This window comes from Lissotriton helveticus, chromosome 2_1 (assembly GCF_964261635.1).
Source record: "Lissotriton helveticus chromosome 2_1, aLisHel1.1, whole genome shotgun sequence".
NCBI classification, from domain to species: Eukaryota; Metazoa; Chordata; class Amphibia; order Caudata; family Salamandridae; genus Lissotriton; species Lissotriton helveticus.
In genome coordinates, this window is record NC_136059.1 from 431,003,649 (window position 1) to 431,018,310 (window position 14,662).

Below are 14,662 nucleotides of genomic sequence, written 5' to 3' on the forward strand. Positions count from 1 at the left end.
TTTACATCCTGACTCTGTGTTACACTCTCTTATACTCTCTCTTTGACATACTTTCTCTTACACCCTGTCTCTAATTTATTACCTCTCTCTCTTTTTGACAGCAATTTGTAAGTCATACTTTCTCTTACATCCTCTTCCTGATTTACTCCGTCTTACAACCTTTCTCTTTGTAACATTCTCTCCCAGACTTACTCCCTATTACACCTTTTGTCTGTTTTATACCCTCTCTCCCTCTTTCTGACTTTTTTATTCTCTTCCTGTTACACCCTCTGTCTGACTTACTCCTTGTTACATCCTCTCTCTGATTTACTTCCTCTTACACCCTCTCTCAAACTTACTCTCTCTCTCTCCCTTTTACAGCCTCTCTCTGTTTTCGTCTCTTTTACATACTCTCCCCTTCTAACACCCTCTCTCTGTCTTACATCCTCTTACACCCTCTCTCTGTCTTACACCCTGTTACATCCTTTTTCTGACTTATTCCCTTTGTCCCTTTATTTGACTGACCCCCTCTCCCTATTACATCCTTTTTCTGTCTTACAACATATTATACACTCTTTCTGTCTTACTCCTTCTCTATGTTTTACTCCCTCTACCTGTTTCTTTGTCTGACTCTCTCTGTCTGTTTGTGTTAGTTCCTCTAGCTCTTTTTCTCTGTCTTACTCCTAGTTACATAGTTGCTGTGATAAAAACTTAGATATGTTGTAAACTAGTGTTTATATCATTTGCTTATTGTCATTGCTTTGTTGTTTGGTAATAGTGGTCTAAAATGTGTTATCTTTTTTCTTTAACACGGATTGAAATCAAGATTTCAATAGTAAGGAAATATGCCCTCAAGGCAGAGGAGAAGAAAAGATGCCAAGCGGAAAAAAATCAAAAACAGCAACGGAATTAAAGCACTCCTCTACAACAAATACTTCAAAAAACAGGAAAAAAGCTCCTGGTAAGACAACTAAGTCTTTCTTTCGGAACATATGTAGATCAAAAAAAATGTTGATGAGAATGTGAATATACAGAAGGAGAGAGGAAATTTGAAAAGGAAGGAGAGGCCCCCCAAAAATGTTACTACTGGAGCAGGAGAGAATAATATGTATAGGAATAGAAGGCAAAACCAATTTAGGGACATTCGTAAACGAATGTTTTGCAATAGGGTAGTTTTAAATTTGTTAAAAAATATTAAGAAAGGTAAACAGAGAGCTGCTTTTTATAAGAAAAAGAAAAGTGTAGAGAAGATTGTTGATCAGGCTTTTGAAGTTAAGAAAAAATTATTTATTTTAGTAATCAATAGAATTAGGACACTTAACAAGACAATTGGGGGCAGATTTATGAGTTCTGGCGCATCTCTGCAAATCAGCAGGGATGCGCCAGAACTGATGCGTCATGCAATTCCCTCCTTGCGGCACCACAGATGCGCCGCATTTACAATGCGGCGCACCATGGTGCAAGGAAGGGCAGATGCGTGACGCATCTTGTGGTGTACGGGCGGCGCATTTCTGGAGTAGCGTCGCAAGTGCGACGCAACTCCTGCAATGTACAGAGGCCACCCATACATAACGTGGTGCGTCACTCCTTACGCCTGCTTCAAGCAGGCGTAAGGATTTGACCCAGCAGCACCGTAAAACTGACTCAGTGAAATCTTGTAGATTTCACTGCGTCAGTTTTACGGGGCTTTCCTACGAGGGAACGCCCACCCTGCGACAAAACGCCCACATGAAACCTGACGCAGGTTTCATGTGGCGCAGGGCTTTACAACGTGACGCATCTGCCTAGATGCGCCACGTTTCCGTGCCGTAGCGTCACGCAACGGCGGCGTAAACGTGGGGAAGTCCGACATAAATCTGCCCCTTGATGTTTTCAAATCAAACAGTAGATGCAAAAGAGTAATTAATCGGACTAATTTTTGTAAAGTTTTTTCTGGAGAATGGATGCATAGTTCAAGTTGTGAGCCATTTTTTAATGAGGAGAGTTACTTCAAGGAGAATGATTTGGTGCATGCAGTTGACACCAGTGGTCGAGCATATGAGGTGAAAGACGGTTCTCCAATTGAAAAAGAGAAACTTGTGTCTAGAGATGCAGAAGAGGTGTTGACTGATGAAGTTTTAGGGAGACGTACTAAGGGTCCAGTGTACACTTGGAAGTGTAGTAGTATTTGCAGTGTGCGACAGGATTCAATCGAATTGCTTCGTAATTTCTTACGTACATATAGTAAGAAAAGTCTAAAACAGAAAATGAAGATGTTGCAAGACTTAGATCCTTGAAGAGTGAGAGAAAACACAGGTTTGCAAGGGCATTCACTGGCTTGTCTTTCTAGAAAAGTATGTCAGAGTGTTTTTCATCATTTTAGGATGTTAGCAGTGCATCATAGCAAAACGAGGAAATTAGTGAGAAGGTTGTATTATGCTAAAAATCCAGCACTTAAGCTTAAACAATTAATGCTCTTTTGCATGGAACTGAATTAGATGTGAAGAAGATTTGCGAAGAAATTGAGATTTGTTATTTTGGTGAAAAAGAGGACCGTAATAGAAGGTAATGTGGAAGACAATGTACAGATTTCAAGTACAGAAAAGTTTGACCAGGAAATTACCAAGTTTAAGGTGAAATCAAGTGAAAGGCCTAATTTTACTTGTGTGTGTTGTCGACGGACTCATTATAAGATTCAGACTAGGTTAGTTGAATTATGTGCAGAAAGTTAAATGGAAAATAATAGTGAATGGAAGAATTTTGCAACTTTTTTGTTGGTGGAGAATTCTTTTGATTTGAGTTCTGATCAGCGTATTTGTAAATATTGTTATAATAAATTAAATGAAAACCGAATGCCTGCTAGAGCTGTTCATAATAATCTTGAGTTGGTAGACATTCCTCCTGAAATGATGGATTTAAATACATATGAATCTATTTTGATTCAATGTGTCCATCCTTTTCAGGCTATTGTTCGCATGGAGCCTAAGATAGGGAAATTGCCTCCTTCAGATTTACAGAGAGGATTAAAGGGAAGAGTTGTTTATTTGCCTCTAGATTTCAAAAAAAATATTGATACAATTGGTGTAGAAAAAGTGGAAGAGGAACCTCTGGTTATTCTAGTTAATGGGGTTCCGACAAAGAGTAAGAAAATCTGGCAAGATTTAGTGGATGTTCGGAAAGTCAAAAAGGCAACGTTGTATTTGGTCAAAAACAATGAGTACTACAAACATGTATGTGTTGGAGCAGAGGAAACAGTTGCAGAAGAAGACAGTGATTGTTCAGCCGGCCAAATTGAAAAAGTTGATGTGTCTAGAAGTGAAGAAATATATGAACATTATACTGTTCATCCTTTGCATTCCAAAGAAGTAATGGGGAATGCAATTGACTTGTTTCAAATGAAAGCAGCAAAAGGAAGTCCCATTAGTGTATGGGAAGAAAGTTTGGAAGCTCGTTGTTTTCCACAGTTATTTCCAACAGGTCAAGGTGGACGATATGACGATCGACCACTTCAAATTCCTGCATCTGAATACCGGACTTTAAGATTATATGCTGAAGATCCAAGGTTTCGTCAATGCATTCCGTATTTGTTTCATCTACTGTATGAAAGTGACTTGTCTGGGCTTTCTTATACAGTGAACCATATACTGAAAAGTGGACCACATCTGCAAAATGTTTCGGCGAGGGACTTCATGGAGAAAGTCAATCTGCAAGACAGTATTTTGGAATCTCAGCTAATCAATCTCATGGCATGTCAACGTGGTACAAACAAGTATTGGTTCCTGTCATCATGGGGAATTGAAATGTATGCTAAGAAACTTAGGAACTCCTACATGGCTCCTCACTCTTAGCTGTGCTGAGTATGCATGGGACGACTTACTTCAATTTCTATGAGAGGCAAACTCAAACATACAAAATATAAAATTCAAAACAGCTGGAGAACTGTGTTCTTTGGATCCAGTGAATGTATGCAGATATTTCAGTCATAGATTTGAAGCTATGATGTCTTTTATTACCAACAAAAAAAATCCTCCCCTTGGAGAGGTTTTGGATTTCTTTTGGAGAAAGGAGTATCAAGCGAGAGGTGCTCCTCACATACATATGTTGTTGTGGATTAAAGATGCACCCAAATTTGGAACAGATTCGGATGAGACAGTGATGAGCTTCATTTAAAAGTATTCAACATGTGCTGTTCCGAAAACTACCGAAGAAAACAGTTTAAGGCAACACGTTTTATGCTTTCAATCCCATCGTTGTGGAAAGTACTGTCTTCGAAAATTCAGAAACAAGGACAAGTTCTACACAAAATGTCGTTTCGGGTTTCCACGACCAGTGATTTCTTAAGGAAGAGTAAATAATTTGATGTCTTCTCTGCGACATACTGTGACGAGGAAATCACCAAAAAATACATACAATTTAAAAAGAAACGAAGAGTCCAAGTACATCAACGACTACAACCCAGTGATTTTGTCCATGTGGAATGCTAACATGGATATTCAGTTCGTTGCTGACAACTCTATTGCTGTGGCTCGATATGTGACATTTTACATCACAAAAAAAGAAAAGACAGAACTGAAGGAAATGTGGGAGGACATTTCACATGAAAAGAGTATAAGTAAAAAATTATACAGTTTCAGTCTGAAGATGTTATCGCATCGAGAAATTGGAGCATATGAATGTTCTGATCGGTTATCATCAGCAAGTCTTTACGCCAAGTCTAGAACAATTATTTGGGCGAGTCTAGGTCTTGCTACAACACGAAACCGAGTTTTGAAATCTGTACAAGAAATTGAGTATTTGGCGGAGAAAGAACCAAACTGTACAGATATTTTGAAGACAAACATGTTGGATACATACTATCCAAATAGAAGTAGTCATCTTGAGAACAGTTGTTTGTATGAAGTTCTGCAAAACTATATTTATAAGAGGAACATCAGAGAAGATATCAATATTGGAATATATGCTGTCATCGGGTGTGAATGATGTCTAGTGAAGCAGAGAAAAGGCCATTTGATTAATCATCGAAAATTGAGTTGCGAAAATCCAGAGAAAAGGGAATTTTACTATTTAGCTCTTTTGCAACACTTTAAGCCATGGCGTACAGAAGAGGAACTACTTGGAGATTTTCTCTGTTACGAAGATTCTTTTAATGCAACCAAGGATACCATAGAATGTCCTGTTTTTTCAAATTATCTGCAAATGTTGAACGAAGAAATAGAGCAAGAAGCCACAATTGCTGTAGAGATTGCTAGAGACAGTTCTCAAGACAGTCAGAGTTCTACTGCATTGAGTCAGGATCCACTAGGAGGACCAATTATCCAAAATGAAGCTGCCACTGCCATGGATGAGGTGGAAAGAGCTATGGAACAAGCTCAAGATGATGTAGTTAACTTAGAAGATTTGGTGGAACAACTAAACCTTGAGCAGAAACAGATATATGACGAAGTCACAGAACAGATTGAACATGGATTCAGTCATGAGAAAAAAGAGTGCTCATGTACATCATTTAAACCTGTCCGACTGTACGTGATTGGAGAAGCGGGAACTGGAAAAAGTTTTCTGAATAAAGCAATTGCAACTTATCTGCAGAAAAGGACTGAATCACCGCTATCTTCTGTTGTTACCGCTCCAACTGGGCTGGCAGCACATAACATTAAAGGGATTACTTTACATCGTTTACTGATGCTACCAGTTGAGCATGATAACAAATTGCAATACCACAAGCTATCTGGAGATGCGTGTTCTGAAGTTTCCAGAGTCCTGAAGAAAATAAAACTTCGTATCATTGATGAAGTAAGCATGGTCCCAAATCTAATGCTTGCTTTTGTGCATTTGAGAATGCAAGAAAGTCTTAGAACAGAGTATGATGTGTTATTTGGAGGGAAACACATTATTGTTTTTGGAGATCTACTGCAGTTGACTCCAGTGAAAGGACAACCAGTGTTTAAAATGGTCGCGCATGAAGATACCAGGAAGTTCCTAGGAAGCATTGGAAACGTTAATATATGGTTCAATTTCAAATATGCAGAACTACTTCAAAATATGCGACAGGCAAAGGATGAAGATTATAAAAATATTCTACAAGATGTAAGAATCGGAAAAATAAGTGAGCATGGGAAAGAAGCTTTACATGCACGATTAATTTCAAATTTGTATCCAAATGAAAACATTCTTCCAGAGAATATTTTTAAGAAAATTAATGAGAACAAATCTTGGATATGTTTTATGCCAACTCTGCAAGAATGTTCCATCTTCAACAAAAAAATGTTAAAGTTAGAAAATGAAGAGGTAGTGAAACTGGAAGCTATAGATAAAATAGAGCATATGGGAGCAACAATTATTTTGTCTGAAAATTTGAAATCAAAATTGGATTCATTAGAGAAGAGTATATCTAAAACTGCTGGTTTTGAAAAGACTCTGAATGTGTGTTTAAATTGTCGTATCATTTTGAGAAGGAATTTAAATGTTGAAAGAGGTCTGGTAAATGGAGCAATGGGTCATGTTGTTGATTTTGTGAATTACAAAAATAGAGATGGAATTGAAATTTTAAAAATTAAATTTGATGGCATTGACGAAATAGAACAAATTTGTCGTTGTTCAGCTAGATTTTTGCTTGTGAAAGACTTATATGTTCGCCGAAAACAGTTTCCTGTTTGTTTGGCATATGCGGTGACAATTCATAAATCTCAAGGTTTAAGTGTAGATAGTGCTTTGGTGAACATCGGAAGTTCTGTGTTTAAAGAGGGTATGGCATATGTGGCATTATCACGAGTCAGAACTTTATCAGGATTGTACTTGATTGAGTGTGATGAAACAAAGATTTGTGCAGATCTAGAATGTGTTAAAGAATACAATAGCTTAAGAAGAGAGTATGCTCCACATTTGCCTCAATATCCTCTGTTTGAAAAACGTGTGGTAGGCCGAAAAAGAAGAAATGAGAATAATTGCAGTGAGGTAGTAGCAAAAAGATAAAAAGTAGATGAAACTGTAATTGTAAGCAGAAAGAAAAAGTATTCTGTTGAAGATGTTGTTGGATTTCAGTTTGAAAACAGTTCTGGTGTCAACTGCTATGCTAATGTAGTGATTAATGTTGTTTTTTTTCTTCAACATTTACAAGAACAGATTGTTGAAAATCGGGATCAAAGATTCTGCTGTTTATTGAATGCTGTGTTTGAGAAATGTAGCAGTGATAGAGCAAAAATAGAAAGTGTTTCAGAAATTCGAAATCTTTTAGACATATGTTCTGGTCAAAATCAATTTTCACAGAATATTCAGCAGGATTGTCAGGAACTTTTAATGTATATGTTTGATGTATTGGAAGATGAAGGTGTAGATATAAAAAATCTTTTTAGCCTTTCTTATCAATGGCAGCATGACTGAGACAACTGTAGTTTATCAAGTAGTACTACAATAGACACCGAAAGATTTATATATTTGACTTTACCAGACTGCAAATCAGTGCCTTTTAATAATCTAGTTAAAGCAGCTGATCACAATATGGTGTGTACCCAATGTAAGTCTGCAATGCTGTCCACATTATTTATACAAAATTATGGTCAGTATGTCATTTTAATGTTCCAACGATGTAGACCTGATGGAACTAAATTGACAACTTCTAAAAAAATGTCGTGGCTTCTCAGTTATCAATTTCAGGAAGAACTTTTGCAACTGTAGCTATTATTTATCATGACGGTCCTTCAACAACATCAGGGCATTATACAATTTATTTAAAATGTCGCAAAGGTTGGACTAACTGTAATGATACTCATTTGACTTTCAAACAACGTTTGCCTTTTGACTTAAAAAATTCATACCTAGTGTTTTTACAACCAAAATTTAAGTAAAGGTAATTGGCCTATGAAGACGGGAGCAGTTAATAAAAGTTAGTCTGCTGTTTAAAATTATATTGTGAGTAAAAGTGTTCAAGATAATATAAAAATTCTAGTTGTCATATAGGTACTGTAAATGGATCTCATAGTAAGTGATATCAGTATAATAGGAAATGTTGAATATCAGTGAGCCAGAGATGGAAATATAAATATTTAAACATTGTGAAAATGTTGTAGGAGCTTTTTTTTCAGAACGTTGGGAAAACGGTAATTTCAGAGTTTGTTTTGAGTAACTTAAAACATACTAATACATCTGACACTATTTGGACTTATGGAAAAGTGAAGGAATAAGCAAAGAGTCATGACTGAACACAAGAAGGAAATGAAAACATTGAAAAATATTTCACATGTTCTTGGAGCTTTTCTTATAGAAAGTCAATGAAATGGAAGTTTTAGAGAACAGCAGAGTATTTTTCAACGAAAAGGACCTTCATGATGTACTATTTGGCTTAAAAGAAAAGTAAGTGAATCAAAGATTAGTGTACATATCTGATTTGTAAGTTTATATGGGTTTGTTCAAACACAATCTTTTAGATTGTGGGTTTTTTTTCCGCTGTCATATGATGAGTAGTTTGAATGCACTATTTTTAGTGAAATTCAATATATTCTGACAACAGCAAAAATAAACTATGTAACATGTTGTACAAGTTATTCTATAGTTTGTAATGTGTAATTTAAATTGTATTCCCATTGTCTCACACTCACTTTCTTTTTTCCACCCTCTTTCAGCTCTCTTTACTCACTCACACTGTCTATCTCTCACTCTGTTTCACCCCAGTTCCTTTACTACACTTCTTTCACAACCCCTCATTCCCATTTCAACTGTCTGCATCCCCTCTCTCCCTTGCACCACTTTTCAGCTTTCAGTCTCTCTGCTTAACTTCCATTTTCTGTCTTTTCCTCCTTTGCTCTTTTAGTAATTCCTCTTTACTCACTCACCAGTATTGCCGCACTCTGTCACTAGAACTCACCCACTCTCCCTCACTTATCTTTGTTTACTCCTTTCTTTTGACCTCTTCTCTCTATTTTCCGTTCACTACCTCTATGTCCTCAGTCCCTCACTCTCCTTGTGTTATGTACACTTGTGTTTATCTACCTTCTATTATTTCTCTTACAACAACTTCACTGCTCCTCTCTCATCGTTTTTCACCCCATTTCTTTTAGTCCAGTTCCATTACTACCCCTCATTTCCTATCTTTCAGTGTCCTTCTCTTTATTTTCATCACCGAATCACTTTCTCTCAGTTCCACTGCTTTAGTCCTCTTCTCCTCTCTTTCCTTCTTTTGCTCCCTTACTCATTTTCCTTTCCTCACTCATTGTACTCCACTTCACCCAGTCCTTCCCTTAGTCTCTCTGTCTACTAACTTCCTCACTCATTTTCCCTCAATCCTTCTAAATTATCCCCTCTCCCTTCATCCCTTCACTCTATGACTCCCCTTCACTTACTCTCAGTTATCTTCCATTCCTCATTCTTCTAAATGCATCCTCAATCTGACTCCTTTCCCTCTCAGTCATTCTCTTTTTACGTACTCCTGTTTCCTGATTTAGTTTTGCTTACTCATATTCTTTTAGTTTCTTTCTTACCTTCAGTTCATTTCTCTCTTCTTCTCTTCCTCTCTGTCAGTGAATGTATATGCCTTACTCTTAGTAATTTGCTCTCCTTCTATTTCTTTTACCCTCTTTTTGTCCTTCTACATTACTTTATTTCCCTTTCTGTGTCTTTCACTCGTACTTTATTTCTCAATACACTGTTATGATTTTTAACCTCTTCACTTGTATCTTTTATTTTAAAATATATATTTGACTAATTATAACTTATTTTTTCTTCTCTCTTTCACAGATACAAAGTGTAGTAAAAAATGTAATTAAAGTTACATTAATTATATGGTAAGTGTGACTAAAAAAATGTAGTTTGTCATCACCCTTTGCTTTAACCTCACTACTATTTTCTCACCCTACCTCACTCCTGTTTCCTTACTCTGCTTCCCTCACTTATTCTTATCCTCCATGTTTACTTCTCTTTCCCTTACTCTCCTACCACATTCAACTTCTTTCAGTCCCCATTGCTTTACTTCCCTTATGTTCTGTTCCCTTCCTTCACTCCCTCACTCATTCCCTTACTCATTTACTTCACTCCTCTCACTCCTTCTCTCAGTCCGTCTGTCCTCACAGTTCCTTACTTCCGTTCCCTCACTCTGTCTCTCTTACCATCGCTGTCTCTGTCCCCTCACTCTGTCACTACTCTTTCGTCATGCTCACTCCCTACAACTCACCCACACTCCCTCACTTACCTTTCTTTGCTGCTTCACTCAGACCCTTTCAGTCACTCCTTCCTTTACTCTCTCTGTCCTTTCTCTCTGTCACTCGCTATGTCTTACCCTTATTCAATTTTATCCACGCTCTTTCACCCCTCTTTATTTACACTCACTGCTCTTTTCTCACCCTCCCTCACCGTTGTTCCTTTACTCCGGTTCCGTCACTACCCCTCATTCCCCATCCTTTACTGTCCTTCCTTTTACTTTCAACACCCACTCACATTCTCCCAATACCTCTGCTTTAGTCTTCTTCCTCTCTCTTCCCTTCTTTCGCTCCCTTATTCATTTTCCTTTTCTTAGTTACACCCTATTACACCTTATCTCTGTTTTACTATGTAATAAACAGTCCCTCTGTGTTGCTCCCTCTAGCTCTCTTTCTCTTAACATCACTCTCTCTGTGTCCTTCCCTCATGCTCACTCCTTTATTTATTTATTTTTAATTTTGGGTGCGTGCCCCGGTACGCGTACCGGTGCACGTACCCTGAAGAAAAAAGAATGACAGAGTTTTTTAAAAATGTAGCATTTTTTTTATAAATTAAAGGTAGTTCTAAAAAGAACTGTTTTTTGTATTCTGTTTGTTGTTTTATTTTTTTTATTTTTTTTTGAATTTTTTTAACTTTTTTTGGCTTATATGAAGAATTTAATAATTTTTTTTGTATTTTTTATGGGGACAAACAAAAAACAGGGACTTGTAAACGGCTCAACTGAAGCAAAAAAAACCAGGTAAAAATTAAGGTTTCTTTGGGCACTTGTGGTTGTCACCAGCAAGGTTGATGAGATTAATACTTTGCTCACCATAAGTAATCGTTTTTCCACAAAGTATACAAACGATTTTGTATCCACCAAACTTGATTTGTATGTTTGGTACCATCTCCCTTGCCTCTGGACCCGATGGAGTGGGTTCTTTGGTTGTTGAGGTTCTGGAAGACGATTGGGGAAGGTTTCTGCACAGTTCTCTCACCTCTGCTGCAGAATAGTTATAGGGTTGCAATCGTTGCATGTGGCGAATCATTGTGTGATTCCCAAATTAATATTTTTTGGCAGGGTTCCCCCTGGATAGTACAGCGCCACAGATGAGACAGGTCACCTTTGCAGCGTTTACCTTCTTTGCACCCCTTGGGATTTTAAAAAACTCCCATATAAAGTGCTCCTTAGGTTTATATGGTGGATTGTCTTCAGGCAGGAACTGCCTTCTCTCATCCTCCTCCTCCTCCTCCTCCTCTTCTTGTTCACCACCAATGTGATGTTGTGGTGGTCCTTGTGGTGGTGGTGGTGGTGGTGCAGATGCTCCAGCTGCTGCTGCTACTGTAGCCATTTCTCTATCAATAGAAGCAGGTCTTCCTCACTCAAAGAACAAAGTGAGAAAGAGGAAAAAAGGTGGGGGCTTTCATCATTTGGAAAACAAAACTGTTCTGAACCAATGAAAAGTGTTATTTTCAGGTCACATGACCCGGGCTTTCATCATTTGGAAATCAAAACTGTTCTGAACCAATTAAAAGTGTTATTTTCAGGTCACATGACCCGACGCGCTTACGCTACGTGCCCCGGTGCGCGCCCGGCGGCGCTTACGTTGCACGATCGTATGCGCTCGGGCGCTTCCGGGTGCGCTTACGTCGTGCCTCATAAGACGCATCACGCGACTACGCGATACGTCACGATGATGTTTTAGTTCGCGGCAATGGCGCTAACAGGACTCTCACCGGTACGCGCACCGGGGCGCGCCATAACACTGCGCTTACCCGTGCATGCACCGGTACGCGCACCGGGAGCGCACCAAGGCAAAACATTTTGTTTTTAAAAAGGGAATAATATACATAAAAAAATAGTATTACATAAATATACAATATAGGATTTATTATAAAAAAATATAATATTTTATAGCTATAGAAATTAGCTATTAAAAAACCTAAGAAATTCACTTCAAAAAAACATAAGTTTGAGGCCCTATATATAGTTAGGAATAAGCATTTACAAAACCTATGAAATTCACTGAAAAACCCATAGGTTTCACACCAGTTATAGTTAGGAATTAGCATTTAAAAAACCTATGAAATTCACTGAAAAAACGATAGGTTTCACACCAGTTATAGTTAGGAATTAGCATTTAAAAAACCTATTAAATTCACTGAAAAAAACATAGGTTTCACACCAGTTATAGTTAGCTGGAAGTTTTACTCACATAAAACCATTGAAATTCCCACGTTATAGTTAGTTGGACTCACTATAACTTGCGTGTGCAATGCACTGCTGATGACGTCACATATTACATCACTCATGACATGGTCAGTGACATCACTCATGACATCACTGATGACACCATCCAGTGAATGTGTGTCTTTTTGAAAAATAAATATGTGTTATATATGTATATGTAAAAGTTGATGGAAGAATACATGTTTAAATAAGTGTTTACATGGATGTTTTTAAAAAAAAAATGGATTGGTTAACTGGTTTATTAAGTGTATCTTAGTGAATACATATATTAGAGAGTAATGTTTAAACGCCTGAAACGCGTCAGGCAGCAAATATAACTTAAGGTCTCTAACAGGTGGGCGGACAACAAGCACTGGATGGTGGAGGCGCTGTTGAGTGCTCCCCGAAGCTCGTGGGCACTTTGTTATTGAATAATTGCACGGCCGTCCTGCCGTGGGGTGAGCACCATCTCTGATGAACTAAATAGAGAGGCTGGTGAAAGGAACTTTTCCCCGATCAAGCAGCACAGCAAATCAACAAGCCCACCCACCCACAGGAGTCTGCAATCTATTGAAGACATTTCAACACGGCGAAAAAAAGGTACATTATGGCGCTGTGAAACTACATGTCCCAAAATGCATGGGGCATGCATACTGCACTTAGCAGGGCCCCCTGATGTCACGTGGGGCCAGTATTGAATAAAAGAACGTAGAGAACACACAAACGCTGTAGCGCCATGATTTTAAGCCGAGAAGCCTCTGAAGAAAGGGTTTCCTACCCTGAAACGCGTCAGGCAGCAAATATAACTTAAGGTCTCTAACAGGTGGGCGGACAACAAGCACTGGATGGTGGAGGCGCTGTTGAGTGCTCCCCGAAGCTCGTGGGCACTTTGTTATTGAATAATTGCACGGCCGTCCTGCCGTGGGGTGAGCACCATCTCTGATGAACTAAATAGAGAGGCTGGTGAAAGGAACTTTTCCCCGATCAAGCAGCACAGCAAATCAACAAGCCCACCCACCCACAGGAGTCTGCAATCTATTGAAGACATTTCAACACGGCGAAAAAAAGGTACATTATGGCGCTGTGAAACTACATGTCCCAAAATGCATGGGGCATGCATACTGCACTTAGCAGGGCCCCCTGATGTCACGTGGGGCCAGTATTGAATAAAAGAACGTAGAGAACACACAAACGCTGTAGCGCCATGATTTTAAGCCGAGAAGCCTCTGAAGAAAGGGTTTCCTACCCTGAAACGCGTCAGGCAGCAAATATAACTTAAGGTCTCTAACAGGTGGGCGGACAACAAGCACTGGATGGTGCAGGCGCTGTTGAGTGCTCCCCGAAGCTCGTGGGCACTTTGTTATTGAATAATTGCACGGCCGTCCTGCCGTGGGGTGAGCACCATCTCTGATGAACTAAATAGAGAGGCTGGTGAAAGGAACTTTTCCCCGATCAAGCAGCACAGCAAATCAACAAGCCCACCCACCCACAGGAGTCTGCAATCTATTGAAGACATTTCAACACGGCGAAAAAAAGGTACATTATGGCGCTGTGAAACTACATGTCCCAAAATGCATGGGGCATGCATACTGCACTTAGCAGGCCCCCCTGATGTCACGTGGGGCCAGTATTGAATAAAAGAACGTAGAGAACACACAAACGCTGTAGCGCCATGATTTTAAGCCGAGAAGCCTCTGAAGAAAGGGTTTCCTACCCTGAAACGCGTCAGGCAGCAAATATAACTTAAGGTCTCTAACAGGTGGGCGGACAACAAGCACTGGATGGTGGAGGCGCTGTTGAGTGCTCCCCGAAGCTCGTGGGCACTTTGTTATTGAATAATTGCACGGCCGTCCTGCCGTGGGGTGAGCACCATCTCTGATGAACTAAATAGAGAGGCTGGTGAAAGGAACTTTTCCCCGATCAAGCAGCACAGCAAATCAACAAGCCCACCCACCCACAGGAGTCTGCAATCTATTGAAGACATTTCAACACGGCGAAAAAAAGGTACATTATGGCGCTGTGAAACTACATGTCCCAAAATGCATGGGGCATGCATACTGCACTTAGCAGGGCCCCCTGATGTCACGTGGGGCCAGTATTGAATAAAAGAACGTAGAGAACACACAAACGCTGTAGCGCCATGATTTTAAGCCGAGAAGCCTCTGAAGAAAGGGTTTCCTACCCTGAAACGCGTCAGGCAGCAAATATAACTTAAGGTCTCTAACAGGTGGGCGGACAACAAGCACTGGATGGTGGAGGCGCTGTTGAGTGCTCCCCGAAGCTCGTGGGCACTTTGTTATTGGATATATA